This window comes from Nilaparvata lugens, unplaced genomic scaffold, assembly GCF_014356525.2.
Source record: "Nilaparvata lugens isolate BPH unplaced genomic scaffold, ASM1435652v1 scaffold2016, whole genome shotgun sequence".
NCBI classification, from domain to species: Eukaryota; Metazoa; Arthropoda; class Insecta; order Hemiptera; family Delphacidae; genus Nilaparvata; species Nilaparvata lugens.
This window is the reverse complement of record NW_024090271.1, coordinates 49,342-67,982: the sequence shown is the minus strand read 5'-3', so window position 1 is coordinate 67,982 and position 18,641 is coordinate 49,342. Positions and strand designations below refer to the sequence as shown.

The window sequence follows — 18,641 nt, the reverse complement described above, 5'->3', positions numbered from 1 at the left end:
AATATTTTGTGTAGAATGTCTAGATTTGTATCCAATGGCGCCTCTGGCAAAAACTTTCCTCTTTCCATCTTCTCACATTCGTTTTGGTTACCAGCCTATCTGGAAATTTTTGTAACAATGTATTGAGTACATGTAGGTGGGTAATTTATTGAGTTCTAATTATTGAAAATTGGGCCAAAATTGGTATTACTAGGCCTACAATATTATTGATTAAATAGAACAGGATGCAATTGTAGCTAAATTTCAGTTTCAAGTCTTCAAACTCCAACACAGATAATTGGCAATGATTAAAGTAGAAAATGAAGGCTCTGGTACAATCTTGACTTTTGACTTTGACTCTGACCGACTGGCCACGACTTGACCTCGACTTAACCCTAATTCTCCCCTCAATATTTATTTTTCCATTTCATCTTAAAATTATTCATATATGGTATTCAACTATTTGGGGAAATTTTATTTTTTCACATTAGATACATTTTTATAGCTTTATTTTTCTAGAGGTCAAGGTTGTTTCAGAGCCCACAAGTTCTATTTATTATCCAGTTGAACTTAAATTTGTCAAATGGTTTAATTTCAAGTCGTCCAAAATAAATTGTCTAGTTGAATTTTATTATTATCAGCGTATGGCTTTGAATGGTGAGGAGACCCAAGGATAGTTCCACCTCGCCGTATATAGTCCAAAGTTCCCTAATGGGAAACCGGACACTAAGGTTATAGTGAACACAATACTTTAAATGTACACTTTTCACTTCGGAATAAAGTTCATTTCGATGTTAAAAAGTCCAAACATGTACAAAACCGAAACATAACACAAAACCACTAAGCCAAATTTAGAAAATATTAAATTTTAATATTCTAGTTGAATTACCATTGAGCATTTCTGGGCAGATTTCCTCATATCAGCTCTGTTTACTTGAGTGACTGATGAGTCTGATAGGCCAAAATTATTTTTTTTTTTCAAAAAATAAGTTAATCTTTTGATGATCAAGGCAGAGGATTCTTTTAAAAAATTAAATTGAGTAAGGTTCAGATGAATTCCTGTTACAGTCATTGTACCATACAAATCCACTGTTTTTACACAGATGAAACATGTATGTTGGTTGGAGCAGCTGGTTCATTCTTGACTTGTATGTTATTCTCTGAGAGGGATCTCTACAGTTTGGTCGTTGCTGTATTATCATGATGATTATGAAGATGTAGTATTGAATTCTCTACGGTTTTTGGGTGATTGGGTTTTTGGATGTTTTAGTCTACCAGTTGTGGTAGATATATCATTGTGATGAGAAACTGTTGAATGTTATGTAAGTATCGGTTCCACATATTTTGTGAGTCTGAAGCCTCAAGGCGGCCTTGAGGCGCCCGAGGCCGCCTTGAGGCAGAGGCCACATGTGTGGGCCAGTCAAGGTATTTGCATTTCAAAGTAAGTATTGTCCAATCCCCACAGCAAGCTCAAAGACCCCCTGAATACCCCAAATTTAGTACATCCACTCTGAATACCCCGCTTTTATACCACCCCCTGAATACCTCAAATACAGTATACAAATCCCCCCCAACCAAAGATTTTTTTATTTACCACCAATAATTGTTTTGACCCCTCCCCCAAATAATTTTAATCACACTGTTTGCTTATTCGCCCCCCCCCCCAGTGATCACCTGTTGTAAGTTGTTGGCTCAAGCTGTGTGGTGTTGTTGGGAGGTTTTGTTGTGGTTTGCTGAGTGGTACAGAGGGTCTACTATGTGGTCGAGGTAAACTCTCTCAGCTGTTGACCAAAGTCGACAATGAACCCTTTTTGTTCCAACCAACATACAATGAATGATTGCAAAATTCAGATAAGTCTAGAACTTCCAACTCCCTACTTTTCCAAAAAACAAGCTGATTTATAGACAAGTACTAAGTTTTACCTTCCAGGTTGCTCAAAGAACGTAATTCAACTAGGTAGCTTTTCTCCGCAATGCTCTAATTACTGCTGTTCAATGAATAATGAGTTAACCACCAAACTGCAATATCAAATTAAATCAAATCTTCATTTTTCCCAAAAACATAATTACAATGTCAATGTTTGTAAGAAAGTAATATATAATATAAAATGAAATACCAACAGATAGGTTAAGATATTAATATAATACATACCAATATAATGTATATAACATAACAATATAACATAATTACAAGTGACAATGGTTAAAAAGGAGTAAAATTCAATATACAATGAAAATGAAATACCATACAATAGGTAAAAATGTGAATGCATAACAATATAACATAATAATATAAACATAATTTCAATGACAATGGTAATAAAAAACTATAATACAATATAACATGAAGAATGAAATACCATCAAATTGGATTGAATATAAATATATTAAACAGCAAGTCTCTGCAAGGTTTGAAAAAACCTGAGTGCAGAGGCTTAGTGTTATTGAATTATTAATAAATAACAATATTATTCAAATAAATATTTAATATCATTGAAATAGCAATAGTATAAATCTAAACATAATTCATGCTCAAATCCCTTCCTGTTTCTCAATCTCTCTCTCTCTCTCAATGCTACAGTTTTCTATTCAGAACCATCTTTTGGTTGAAAAATATTTTTTGTTGATTAGTTCATCATCTAAGCATTGGGCTAGGACATCATTTTGGTGTTAGGACTCTTAAAATATATAATAGCTTTATTGGAACTCTCGTTGGAATAAAGCAGAATGGAAAATTCATTTTTATGCGGAATGAGAGAGTGATTTTGGAATAATTGACTTGAAAGAATATCCTCTCCACAACTAAGCTCTGTCAATCAAGCATCATCAATCAATGAAAAAATATTAAACAATTGACCATTTTTTTCAATTTAGGCAATACTATTTCTGTATGATAATTATGAACAAAATTTTCAATCTTTATTAATCAGTTGTTAATTATTACCAGTATTTCTATTTTTCAATCATCATCATTATCATTTAAAATCAATTGAAACTATTCCTTATCAGTTTAATAGATTCTGTTCCACATTTCAAAATCAAAACCTTTTTCTCCTAGAAATATTTTTGTTTTTTTCCTTTGAAAATTATCAAATTTGTTTTTCCAAATTTAATTTTCCTAATTGTATTTTAAAAATTCACTTTCTCATAAAAAATCAAAATTTTCATATTTATGAATTGATTGAATCACTCAATCATAATAAAGACTGTGCCCAAATCTCTGAGTTGCTCCAGTAAAACTTACTCACTTGCTCCAGCTCACTTAGAACATCATCCTCCTTCAGAAAGCCTCTCCACTCGCCTCTTCGACAGCCTTTTCGACAGCCTCCTCGACAGCCTCTTCGACAGCCTCTTCAACAGCCTCTTCAACAGCCTCCTCAACAGCCTCTTCAACAGCCTCTAGGTCTCAATCCCCGGCCGGCTCTTCCTCATCGTCCTCCACATCCTTGAAAAATAACAAAAAATGTAATTAAGAAAAATAGTTAATGTAGGCCTACATAAAAAATGGAATGTTAGGTTAGTTTAGGTTAGGATAGGTATAATAGTTAGTTTGGATATATATTCAAAAAAAGCCTATATAAAATCCAAAAAAAATTAAAAAATGATTGAAATAACAAAAAAATTATAGTTTAGGTAATCATTAATAATAGTAATAGTTAGTTAGGATAAATTTAAAAAAATCCTTTATAAACCCAAAAAAATAAAAAACTTGAAATTTAAAAAAATCATAGTTTGGGTTATTATCATTAGTTAGGATATATTCAAAAAAATGCCTTTATAAAACAAAAAAATTTAAAACTTGAAAATTAAAAAAAAATGATAGGCTAGGTTATTATCATTATCAATAATAATAGTTAAGATATATTAAAAAATGCCTAAATTAAAAATAAAAAAATATATAATTGTAAAACCAAAAAAATCTTAGGTTAAGTTATTATAGGCATTGCATTTATATAATAATTTATTATCTTGTTTTAGGAATATATCCTAAGAAAATATATTATGTAGGCCTACATTAAATACATAAGAAATAAAAAAGTAATTTTTCTTCATTGTTAGACTTGCTCAAAAAAATCTAAAATCTTAGTTTTGTTATTTTGAACTCACTGTTGAAAAAAATATAGTGACATATCATGAGTCATACATCTTTAGATAAGTTCATATCTTAATTTATCATAATGAACTCACTGGCAAAAAAAAACAGTGCTAAATTATAATTCACTTTTCACAATTGTTAGTATTTCATTTTAAATGCTCACAAAATCTCAATTCATTATCTTGAACTCACTGTAACAAAAAATAAAAAATACAGTGATATATTGTGAGTCATAACTCTTTAAATTAGTTCATGTTGGACTTGCATCCTAAATGCCCACTAAATCTCAATTTATTATCATGAACTCACTGGCTAAAAAAAATACCAGTGATAAATTATAATTCACTTGTTAAGTAAATTACAAGTTAAAATTGTCCCAATTGTTAGTATTCCATCTTAGATGCAATAAGCTCATCATAGAGGTGATGATAATAATAGTAATATTTTCAATTATAATAGAATAATAATAATAATAAATGGCGCCAAGTGAAGAAATATGCAATAGCTGTAACAAAATAATATATGGTCGACAAGAGTCTGTTCAATGTGAAAAGTGTCCATTGAGACAACATGTTGCATGTTTACTGAAGAAGAACCTAATTTTTACAAAGACTCAGGCTCCAAATGTCATGTCTCCAAATGTATGAACAAGTCGCTCCCAATAAACAATACTCCAATGCTGATGACTCATAATACTGAACTAACCTTGCTCTCTGCACCAAAAGAGTTCTTGAAATATGTCAGGCAGAACAGAAATGAGTCAAATAGCTGTCCCACCTCCATATCAATGGATGGGGCCATCATTTCAAACCCTTATGAGATCTGTAAAATTTGCCTAAGCATACTCATTCAGTCACTTGGCGCCATGTGGTGGAACGGGTTGGCTGTAAGGGGTGATGGGAGGCCAACAAATAAAAAAATAATAATAAGAATAAAATGAATGCTCACAAAATCTTAATTTATTATCTTGAACTCACTGTAACAAAAAATAGAAAAATACAGTGAAATATCATGAGTCATAACTCTTTAAATTAGTTCAAGCTGGACTTGCATCCTAAATGCCCACTAAATCTCAATTATTATCATGAACTCACTGGCTAAAAAAAATACCAGTGATAAATTATAATTCACTTGTTAAGTAAATTACAAGTTAAAATTGTCCCAATTGTTAGTATTCCATCTTAGATGCAATAAGCTCATCATAGAGGTGATGATAATAATAGTAATATTTTCAATTATAATAGAATAATAATAATAATAAATGGCGCCAAGTGAAGAAATATGCAATAGCTGTAACAAAATAATATATGGTCGACAAGAGTCTGTTCAATGTGAAAAGTGTCCATTGAGACAACATGTTGCATGTTTACTGAAGAAGAACCTAATTTTTACAAAGACTCAGGCTCCAAATGTCATGTCTCCAAATGTATGAACAAGTCGCTCCCAATAAACAATACTCCAATGCTGATGACTCATAATACTGAACTAACCTTGCTCTCTGCACCAAAAGAGTTCTTGAAATATGTCAGGCAGAACAGAAATGAGTCAAATAGCTGTCCCACCTCCATATCAATGGATGGGGCCATCATTTCAAACCCTTATGAGATCTGTAAAATTTGCCTAAGCATACTCATTCAGTCACTTGGCGCCATGTGGTGGAACGGGTTGGCTGTAAGGGGTGATGGGAGGCCAACAAATAAAAAAATAATAATAAGAATAAAATGAATGCTCACAAAATCTTAATTTATTATCTTGAACTCACTGTAACAAAAAATAGAAAAATACAGTGAAATATCATGAGTCATAACTCTTTAAATTAGTTCAAGCTGGACTTGCATCCTAAATGCCCACTAAATCTCAATTTATTATCATGAACTCACTGGATAAAAAAGCAGTGATACATTATAAGTCATTTTTGCTCCATGAGTAACAGTTCATTTTAATTTTCTACTTGTTATGTGGAATTTTACACTGCCATTATTGTGGAGGAGTGGATTGGATGTAATATCAATATCATGTATATATATCAATAAATAAGTAAATATCAGTTTTGGATGTAAGAATAATATCTGAAGGCCAAGAGGCCAAGTTTTTTTGTAATTCTATGTTTGTATGATTTTAACCCATTAAGTAGATGTACATTTAAATGTGAAAAAATTGAAATAACTACTTGTTATAAAGAATTATACATAATATGTATGTATAATAAATATATATTATGATGGCTACTTTTTCATTATTGTGGAGGAGTGGTTTGGCTGTAAGGGGAGATGTGGAGGCCAAATATTTTTGTAATTATATGTTTGTATGATTTTAGCCCATCAAGTAGATGATTTAAATGTGAAAAAATGAAATAACTACTCGTTTTAAAGAATTATACATATATATAGTTGTAGTTACTTAGATTGAAAATGTAATTGTTTTTTAATTTCAGTCTTAGGGGATATTATGTAGGGAAGAATCGGCAAACAGCCTTTTTGGCCTTGCCACATTGTACAGACAATGATGGGAGATTCTACAAAAGAAAAAGTAAGTCATCAACATTATCTACTTGTACAATACTCCGGATAGTCCGCTATTGCATTTCTTGTTTTGTTTGTTCATTTATTTTTATTCATATACAAATGCAACGATATATTACATATTATACAAATTATTCATATTTATATGCATAACAATAATTATTATTATTGGCCTTATGAATTTTGATCTATTCATTTATATCTATCGATCTATTCATTTATATCTATCTCTTTAATAATTTAAAATTACAACATTATTAATGGACCAACATGCTTTCTTGAGGTTCAAACTGTTCCAATTTCAATTCATACAACATTCCAGCTCTATAAAATTCTAGCCAAACAGAATATTGTATGATAGGTAGTGAGTCTTATCATAGAGAAATATAGCATAAGAAGAAGATAGCCCATGGTATAGGTCGTTTATGTTCTGTTTATATACTGTTGACTACTGTCTATTATTACTTTTCTTGCTGGGTGAGAGTATAAGAATGGCACAGTATGAGAGACTAGCACATTATAAAGCGTCACATAGTTTCTAGAAAATGTACTACTAAGTTTGAGTTAACATAAATGCCCTATACCTTGAGATATATTCTTATTTGATATTTTGTCTATGGTCTTCTGTATGACCATGACCATTAAATAATTTCAAAAAAGTGTTTAAAAAAATAGTTGGAAATCCGCCATTAGATTCAATTCATTTCTTATGTAGATTGTAACTAGAGTAGATTATTACAGTATTCATATTCACTAGTTTTTTACAATAAGCAGAATAAGTTTAATTTTTTCTTCATGTTTGTTTTCAGTGTGCTCCAACAATGTTTTCCGAATAACATTCTATGTGCAGTGGTTGGGGGATGGAAGGCACTCGTGGGTGGGCCTCTCTTATTTGGTGCCCTTTGAGAGGGCACCAAACCCCCAGCACACTCCGTATGACATGTTGAAAAATTACATCCAAACTGTAAGTGTAACAACATATTTCTAAGTAAATATTGCAGTAATTACAATATGACAGTATTTGGTTATAACAATATCACAAAATATTGATTAATTATATTATTCGATAAAATTGAATATTGAATTATTAATAATATGAGTACGCAATTTCATTAAGTCGCAAAAATCCTAATAAACCTGTCTATGAATAATGGGATGTTTATACAGTGTGTGGTGCAGAGGAAACGTATGTTTTTCAAACCGCTAGTACTGGCTGATGGAGGGGGGTTATTGCTCTGGAACGAATTTTGGCAGACGGCCCATACTATGCCATTTCAGTTGCTATGAGCATTGGAACGTACAACATTGTGTGTTCGCTGTGAAGCAGTTTTTTTTTTAGAAACAATGAATCTGTAGTCACAGTGCAATGCTTTTTTGTCAATATTTTAGAGTTGGGCCTCAAGGTGCAATGCCTGATCAAAATACTGTACTCTGATGGGTTGCAGCGTTCAGGAGTACTAGTTCTCTGATGAGAAAGAAACCACCTGGTCTTCCCTGTTGAGATCATACTCCTGAAAATGTAGACGGAGTCAGTGTCGTCAAGTCCTGATACCATATCCTCGTCTCAATCATCTAGGACTAGTAACAACTGCCGTTCTGACTCTACATTTTCCAGGGAATGGGGAAGACCAGGTGGTTTCTTTTTCATCAGAGAACTAGTACTCCTAAACGCTGCAACCCATCAGAGTACAATATTTTGATCAGGCATTGCACCTCAATGCCCAACTCTAAAATATTGACGGAAAAATATTGTACTGTGACTACAGATACATTGTTTCTAAAAAAACCTTGTTAACAGCGAACACATGATGTTGTACATTCCAATGCCCATAGCAACTGAAACGGTATAGTATGGGCCGTCTGCCAACATTCGTTCCAGGGCAATACCCCCTCCCATTGACGAGTACTGGCTGTTCGAAAAACATGCATTTCCTCTGCACCGCTCTGTATTACTTGTGTCTACCAAAAGATAGCATCACTATTCATATGAAAAAGAAAAACATTTAAAATAATTTATTGTGTGCAGGTTACAACAGGTCTACAGTATTGTTTTATTTTCATTATTATCATTTTTGTTGAGTATGTTAATGTGAGCATGTGGTTTTGCCAAGAGCAAGGAGTGTTCCTTTTCGAACTGTCTTTCACAGGAAACCTATTCAAATGCCTCTACATTTTTTCAAATGGGGTTATCTTGGATGTTTTAAAAGTAGGCTTTATACTCTGAATAAACTGAAAATTAACCCCACTGGAACAAAATTTGGGGGGCATTGAATACTGGTAAAATACTGTTCAAGAAGGAACACTCCTTGCTATTGGAAAAAGGGTATGCTTTTACATTATCGTACACAAAACAATACTGTATACATGTTATAATCTGTACACATTCATGTTTTTCATTCATTAACAGTGATGCTATCTTCCAGTAGCCACACAATGAATATAAAACCCCACTTTTTACAAATATGTTTATTTGAATGTGTGTGACTTGAGGAATGTTCTGTAAAATATAAAATATTGAATCATTATATGAATAATAATTATTATATACAATTGAAATGTAATTGAATGTGTCGATTCGAATGGAACTATAGTGAGATTCATGTTATAAAGACAGTGGAAATGATAGGAAGTCATTGTTGCCACTTTTTCTTTCCACCACTACAGTGGATAGCTCTGATTCAAGTATTCCCTGTAAATCTGATATGATATTGATTAATGATTCTTTCTAATAATTATAAAACATATCTTAAATATATTCCATACATCATGGAGATATATGTTTCCATAATTTGATGATAAATTCTCATTATTGGAATGAAATATTTTGGTAGTTTATATTTGTGCATAGTCTAGTAACAATTCGGCAAATGTGTGGAGTTGGAAATAGATAGAGCTATCTTTATAAGATATTTATAAGATAGTGACTCTATAACCCGAATCTCACAGTGGATAACCCAGCAGCAAGAAGTGCCACTTGGTTTTTTTTATATGCTGCTGCCCTAATCCATAATCTTTAGCAATTGACTCCATACAGCAACATTGATTTCTCTGAAAATGCTACGAGAAAGAGCCATCGTATATTTTCGCATGTTTTACATTCTTGACTGAATCAAATATGAAAAATTACAAATATATGCTTTCAATAAATACTTCTATATCAAACATTGTGCACACTGTTGCAAACCTCATTATGGTGACGGCAGAGGGAAAATGCTCAAGCTTTGATTGAATATGGTTGGAATCGCCGGCGTCACCTAATGCGATCTGCTAGGGTTTAACAATTTATAGTCTACAATACAGTCGATTCAGCGAATCATGCTTCATGAGAATGGAGCAATTCTCATCTTGAATGAATGAATAAAACAAATTTTATAAAGACAATACAATGTATGATAATGCTTTTTTGTCAATATTTTAGAGTTGGGCCTCAAGGTGCAATGCCTGATCAAAATACTGTACTCCGATGGGTTGCAGCGTTCAGGAGTACTAGCTCTCTGATGATAAAGAAACCACCTGGTATTCCCTGTTCAGTTCATACTCCTGAAAATGTAGACAGAGTCAGTGTCGTCAAGTCCTGATACCATCTCCTCGTCTCAATCATCCAGGACTAGTAACAACTGCCGTTCTGAATCTACATTTTCCAGGGAATGGGGAAGACGAGGTGGTGTCCTAAACGCTGCAACCCATTGGAGTACAGAATTTCGATCGGGCATTGTACCTTGAGGCCCAACTCTAAAATATTGACAAAAAAGCATTGCACTGTGACTACAGATTCATTGTTTCTAAAAAAAACTTCTCAACAGCGAACACAGGATGTTGTGCATTCCAATGCCCATAGCAACTGAACCGGTATAGTAAGGGCCGTCTGCCAACATTCGTTCCAGGGCAATACCCCCTCCCATTGACGAGTACTGGCTGTTCGAAAAACATGCATTTCCTCTGCACCGCTCTGTATTACTTGTGTCTACCAAAAGATAGCATCACTATTCATATGAAAAAGAAAAACATTTAAAATCATTTATTGTGTGCAGGTTACAACAGGTCTACAGTATTGATTTATTTTTATTATTATCATTTTTGTTGAGTATTGTAATATGAGCATGTGGTTTTGCCAAGTGCAAGGAGTGTTCCTTTTCGAACTAGGAAACCTATTCAATGCCTCTACATTTTTTCAAGTGAGGTTATCTTGGATGTTTTAAAAGTAGGCTTTATACTCTGAATAAACTGAAAATTAACCCCACTGGAACAAAATTTGGGGGGCATTGAATACTGGTAAAATACTGTTCAAGAAGGAACACTCCTTGCTATTGGAAAAAGGGTATGCTTTTACATTATCGTACACAAAACAATACTGTATACATGTTATAATCTGTACACATTTATGTTTTTCATTCATTAACAGTGATGCTATCTTCCAGTAGCCACACAATGAATATAAAACCCCACTTTTTACAGATATGTTTATTTGAATGTGTGTGACTTGAGGAATGTTCTGTATAATATAAAATATTGAATCATTATATGAATATTAATTATTATATACAATTGAAATGTAATTGAATGTGTCGATTCGAATGGAACTATAGTGAGATTCATGTTATAAAGACAGTGGGAATGATAGGAAGTCATTGTTGCCACTTTTTCTTTCCACCACTACAGTGGATAGCTCTGATTCAAGTATTCCCTGTAAATCTGATATGATATTGATTAATGATTCTTTCTAATAATTATAAAACATATCTTAAATATATTCCATACATCATGGAGATATATGTTTCCATAATTTGATGATAAATTCTCATTATTGGAATGAAATATTTTGGTAGTTTATATTTGTGCATAGTCTAGTAACAATTCGGCAAATGTGTGGAGTTGGAAATAGATAGAGCTATCTTTATAAGATATTTATAAGATAGTGACTCTATAACCCGAATCTCACAGTGGATAACCCAGCAGCAAGAAGTGCCACTTGGTTTTTTTTATATGCTGCTGCCCTAATCCATAATCTTTAGCAATTGACTCCATACAGCAACATTGATTTCTCTGAAAATGCTACGAGAAAGAGCCATCGTATATTTTCGCATGTTTTACATTCTTGACTGAATCAAATATGAAAAATTACAAATATATGCTTTCAATAAATACTTCTATATCAAGCATTGTGCACACTGTTGCAAACCACATTATGGTGACGGCAGAGGGAAAATGCTCAAGCTTTGATTGAATATGGTTGGAATCGCCGGCGTCACCTAATGCGATCTGCTAGGGTTTAACAATTTATAGTCTACAATACAGTCGATTCAGCGAATCATGCTTCATGAGAATGGAGCAATTCTCATCTTGAATGAATGAATAAAACAAATTTATGCAACAATATATGATAATGATTGTTAAAATGAATAATTATTCAAGGTTTGTTTTTTGTTTTCAGCACCGAAAAAACAAGGAAAATTTAAAGGCCTGCAAAATCCCAAGGAGGCTGGCGGCGGAAATAGATGCTACAGTGGAGGAGGCTCTGGAGAGGCAGGATATATTTGAGTGAAGGACATTAGAAACAATGTAAGGAAAGTGATTTGTAAGGAGTACTATGGAGAGGAGGGTACAGTGTCTGTAGGGTGAGTGACAAAGATCAATTCATTTCATTTTCATTGCTTATTAAGAATAAAAATTCAATCCATATCCAAAATTAATTCACTTCGCTTACTAAACAGTCACTATATATATAGCCTATTATCACAAATTTATCTACTATTCATTCATTAATTTCTAAGATGATGATAATGATGATGATTTTAGGCCTACAATAATAAATTATTATCAATCGAGTACCATTATCAAATTTCAACTGAATATCATAATATGTAGCTATTAATTCCAATAATAAAATTGTTATGCTAGTTCACCAATTTCAAATCTATTATTGTAAAAAAAGTTATATTACAAGATTTGTGATTACATTTTCTTAATTTCCAAATTAAATTTAGAATTGATAGATAGAGCTATCTATATAAGATACTGACTCTATAACCTGAATCTCACAGTGGATAACCCAGCAGCAAGAAGTGCCACTTGGTTTTTTTTAATCTGCTGCTGCCCTAATCCATAATCTTTAGCAATTGACTCCATACAGCAACATTGATTTCTCTGAAAATGCTACGAGAAAGAGCCATCGTATATTTTCGCATGTTTTACATTCTTGACTGAATCAAACATGAAAAATTACAAATATATTCTTTCAATAAATACTTCTATATCAAGCATTGTGCACACTGTTGCAAACCACATTATGGTGACGGCAGAGGGAAAATGCTCAAGCTTTGATTGAATATGGTTGGAATCGCCGGCGTCACCTAATGCGATCTGCTAGGGTTTAACAATTTATAGTCTACAATACAGTCGATTCAGCGAATCATGCTTAATGAGAATAGAGCAATTCTCATCATGAATGAATGAATAAAACAAATTTATGCAACAATATATGATAATGATTGTTAAAATAAATAATTATTCAAGGTTTGATTTTTGTTTTCAGCACCGAAAAAGCAAGGATCAATTGAAGGCCTGCAAAATCCCGAGGAGGCTGGCGGCAAAAATAGATGCTGCAGTGGAGGAGGCTCTGGAGAGGCAGGATAGATTCGAGTAAAGAACATAAAAACAATGTAAGGAGAAAAGGAAAATAAGTGATTTGTAAGGAGTACTATGGAGAGGAGGGTACAGTGTATGTAGGGTGAGTGACAAAGATCAATTCATTTCATTTTCATTGTTTATTAAGAATAAAAATTCAATCCATATTCAAAATTAATTCACTTCGCTTACTAAACAGTCACTATATATATAGCCTATTATCACAAATTTATCTACTATTCATTCATTAATTTCTAAGATGATGATAATGATGATGATTTTAGGCCTACAATAATAAATTATTATCAATCGAGTACCATTATCAAATTTCAACTGAATATCATAATATGTAGCTATTAATTCCAATAATAAAATTGTTATGCTAGTTCACCAATTTCAAATCTATTATTGTAAAAAAAGTTATATTACAAGATTTGTGATTACATTTTCTTAATTTCCAAATTAAATTTAGAATTGATTGATTGATCATGCTTGATGGACAGACAGGGAGACTGCAAACCTCACTCGATCATTGTTTAAATAATTAATTTCCAGCTGATAATTTTTATAAATTCATGAATACATTATTATTTTCTATTTGTTCATAAAATAGAATTACTTTTTAGCGATTTCCAACTCTATTTACAAAAATAGAACATATCACTGAAAGGCCTAACATGTCCTCGCCCAATTTAAATTGATGGTGTAATAACAGTAATAAATAAATAAATAAATAGAAAGGAATAATTATTAGACCCCAACATTTTCAATACATAGACATTTTTGTTGCACAAAAGCCTTTCAAAATTTAATCATGATTAAATTCCGCGAGAACCAATCAAAGAAGATTTTTCTGAGAATAAGGCTTCTTTGATTAGTTCTCATGGAATTTAATCGGGATTAAAAGCTATCAGACTTTGTGCAACCGGGCGATAATCCTCTAAAAAACAAACCCTCAAATAAGCAAATTAAATTTCCAATAATATAATACTTATCTATCTTCAACATACATAGTCCCCTATGCTTCATAAAGTAGATAATTGATTATAATTAAGAATAATAAGTATTTCAATATCATTTCCTACCTCTAATTCAAATTTTTACAAAATACTGAAAATGCATACTAACAGCATAATAAACACATCTGTTTGTTGTTTGACAATAAATAATACTTGACTGAATAAATAAATACATTCAATGAAAATCTAAATTAAAATTAAACTGAACAAAAATTAATATCTGCCTAAAAGTTGAAGTAGAATATCGCTTACAATAATAAAAATTAATCATCTTCATGTATATTTCTGTAAATTAGTCCAGATATTTAGCATTGGCCAATCCCATAAATCAATAGAATAATAATAGCACTCTACCTTCAGATAATTGCAGTTTCAAGTCTGCAAACTCCAAGACAAATAATTACAATGTTTCAAGTAGAAAATTGAGGCTCTGGTTCAATCTTGACTTCCACCTTGACCACTGACTGACTCTGACCTTGGCCACGACTCGACCTTGACTTGACCTTAATACCCCCTCAATATCATTTTACCATATTATCCTAAAACTGTTTAAATTATTCGACTATTTGGGGAAATTTTGTTTTTTCACAGTAAATAAGTTTCATAGCTTCATATTTGTCAAGATTGTTCAAGAGCCCACAATTTCTATTTACTATCTAGTTCAACTGAAATTTGTCATTTTGAATAGTTTAATTAATACCAAGTCCTCCAAAAAGAAAAACAGATCTGTAGGGTTCAATTATTAGGAATATTTTCAGTCTTTTACAGTAAACAGTAATCATATAACCAACCATGCATGATTCAGGAACCAAAACTTCTTTCATCCAAGAATAGTTGAATTACTATTGAGCATTTCCTGGACAGGTTTCCTTATTTCAGCCTAGTTGACTGATAAGTCTGATAGGCCAAAATATATTTTTCAAAAAATCAGTTGATCTTTTGATGGCCAAAGCATAGGATATTCCATAAATTTGAGGGAGGTTCAGATGAATTTCTGGTACAGTCATTGTACCAGACAAATACATTGCTTTTAAACAGATGGAACTGGATTTTTTATGGTAGAGTAACTTTTGTATGTTGGTTGGAACAAATCGGTTCATTCTTGACTTGCTTTTGTTGTTCTCTGAGAGGAATTTCTACAGTTTGGACGTTCAGATGTTGCTGCATTATCATGAATATGGAGGATTGAATGCTCCAAGGTTTTTGGATGATAGGGTTTGGGGAATTTTTTTTGTCGACCAGTTGTGGTAGAGGTATCATTGTGATGAGAAACTGTTGAATGTGATGTAAGTATCGGTTCCACACACTTTGTGAGTCTGAGGCCTGAAGGCGGCCTTGAGGCGCCCGAGGCCGCCTTGAGGCAGAGGCCACCTGTGTGGGCCAGTCAAGGTATTTGCATTTCAAAGTAAGTATTGTCCAATCCCCACAGCAAGCTCAAAGACCCCCTGAATACCCCAAATTTAGTACATCCACTCTGAATACCCCGCTTTTATACCACCCCCTGAATACCTCAAATACAGTATACAAATCCCCCCCAACCAAAGATTTTTTTATTTACCACCAATAATTGTTTTGACCCCTCCCCCAAATAATTTTAATCACACTGTTTGCTTATTCGCCCCCCCCCCCAGTGATCACCTGTTGTAAGTTGTTGGCTCAAGCTGTGTGGTGTTGTTGGGAGGTTTTGTTGTGGTTTGCTGAGTGGTATAGAGGGTTTACTATGTGGTCGAGGTAAACTCTCTCAGCTGTTGACCAAAGTCGACAATGAACCCTTTTTGTTCCAACCAACATACAATGAATGATTACGAAATTCAGATAAGTCTAGAACTTCCAACTCCCTACTTTTCCAAAAAACAAGCTGATTTGTAGACAAGTACTAGTATTACCTTCCAGGTTGCTCAAAGAACGTAATTCAACTAGGTAGCTTTTCTCTGCAATGCTCTAATTACTGCTGTTCAATCAATAATGAGTTAACCACCAAACTGCAATATCAAATTAAATCAAATCTTCATTTTTCCCAAAAACATAATTACAATGACAATGGTTGTAAGAAAGTAATATATAATATAAAATGAAATACCAACAGATAGGTTAAGATATTAATATAATACATACCAATATAATGTAATAATATAACATAACAATATAAACATAATTACAAGTGACAATGGTTAAAAAGAAGTAAAATTCAATATAAAATGAAAAATGAAATACCATGCAATAGGTAAAAATGTGAATGCATAACAATATAACATAATAATATAAACATAATTTCAATGGCAATGGTAATAAAAAACTATAATACAATATAACATGAAGAATGAAATACCATCAAATTGGATTAAATATAAATATATTAAACAGCAAGTCTCTGCAAGGTTTGAAAAAAACCTGAGTGCAGAGGCTTAGTGTTATTGAATTATTAATAAATAACAATATTATTCAAATAAATATTTAATATTATTGAAATAGCAATAGTATAAATCTAAACATAATTCATGCTCAAATCCCTTCCTGTTTCTCAATCTCTCTCTCTCTCTCAATGCTACAGTTTTCTATTCAGAACCATCTTTTGGTTGAAAAATATTTTTTGTTGATTAGTTCATCATCTAAGCATTGGGCTAGGACATCATTTTGGTGTTAGGACTCTTAAAATATATAATAGCTTTAATGGAACTCTCGTTGGAATAAAGCAGAATGGAAAATTCATTTTTATGCAGAATGAGAGAGTGATTTTGAAATAATTAACTTGAAGGAATATCCTCTCCACAACTAAGCTCTGTCAATCAAGCATCATCAATCAATGAAAAAATATTAAACAATTGACCATTTTTTTTAATTTAGGCAATACTATTTCTGTATGATTATGAACAAAATTTTCAATCATTATTAATCAGTTGTTAATTATTACCAGTATTTCTATTTTTCAATCATCATCATTATCATTTCAAATCAATTGAAACTATTCCTCATTTGACAGTTTAATAGATTCCGTTCCACATTTCAAAATCAAAACCTTTTTCTCCTAGAAATATTTTTGTTTTTTCCTTTGAAAATTTTCAAATTTGTTTTTCCAAATTTAATTTTCCTAATTGTATTTTAAAATTTCACTTTCTCATAAAAAAACAAAATTTTCATATTTATGAATTGATTGAATCACTCAATCATAATAAAGACTGTGCCCAAATCTCTGAGTACTCCATCTCACTAAATTGCTCCAGTAAATCTTACTCACTTGCTCCAGCTCATTTAGAACCTCAGCCTCCTTCAGAAAGCCTCTCCACTCGCCTCTTCGACAGCCTTTTCGACAGCCTCCTCGACAGCCTCTTCAACAGCCTCCTCGACAGCATCTTCAACAGTCTCTTCCACATCCCCGGCCGGCTCTTCCTCATCGTCCTCCACATCCTTGAAAAATAAAAAAAATGTAATTAAGAAAAATAGTTAATGTAGGCCTACATAAAAAATGGAATGTAATGTGAAAATGGAATGTTAGGCTAGTTTAGGTTAGGATAGGTATAATAGTTAGTACGGATATATATTCAAAAAAATGCCTTTATAAAACAAAAAAATTTAAAACTTGAAATTTAAAAAAATCCTTTATAAACCCAAAAAAAATAAAAAATGATTGAAATAACAAAAAAATTATAGTTTAGGTAATCATTAATAATAGTAATAGTTAGTTAGGATAAATTAAAAAAAATCCTTTATAAACCCAAAAAAATTTAAAAACTTGAAATTTAAAAAAATCATAGTTTGGGTTATTATCATTAGTTGGGATATATTCAGAAAAATGCCTTTATAAAACAAAAAAATTTAAAACTTGAAAATTTAAAAAAATGATAGGCTAGGTTATTATCATTATCAATAATAATAGTTGAGATATATTAAAAAATGCCTAAATTAAAAATAAAAAAAATATATAAATGTAAAACCAAAAAAATCTTAGGTTAAGTTATTATAGGCATTGCATTTATATAATTATTTATCATCTTGTTTTAGGAATATATCCTTAGAAAATATATTATGTAGGCCTACATTAAATACATAAGAAATAAAAAAGTAATTTTTCTTCATTGTTAGACTTGCTCAAAAAAATCTAAAATGCTCAAAAATCTTAATTTTGTTATTTTGAACTCACTGTTGAAAAAAATATACAGTGACATATCATGAGTCATACATCTTTAGATAAGTTCATGTTGGGCTTACTTCCTAAATCTTAATTTATCATAATGAACTCACTGGCAAAAAAAAACAGTGATAAATTATAATTCACTTTTCCCAATTGTTAGTATTTCATTTTAAACGCTCACAAAATCTCAATTTATTATCTTGAACTCACTGTAACAAAAAATAAAAAATACAGTGACATATTGTGAGTCAAAACTCTTTAAATTAGTTCAT

At 31.9% G+C, this 18,641-nt stretch overlaps 1 long non-coding RNA gene across 2 annotated transcripts; it reads right to left on the bottom strand.

Moving 5' to 3' along the window:
• Nucleotides 1–65: 65 nt before the first annotated feature.
• LOC111055979 lies at nt 66–17,760 on the bottom strand. Of its 2 annotated transcripts, none has more exons than XR_005573530.1 (3): nt 17,472–17,760; nt 3,228–3,424; nt 66–99 (listed from the first exon to the last, which is right to left on the bottom strand). It is a non-coding gene; the product is annotated as an uncharacterized LOC111055979 (long non-coding RNA). The 2 variants fall into 2 exon arrangements; XR_005573529.1 differs by having other exon boundaries at nt 17,476–17,756.
• Nucleotides 17,761–18,641: the final 881 nt, after the last annotated feature.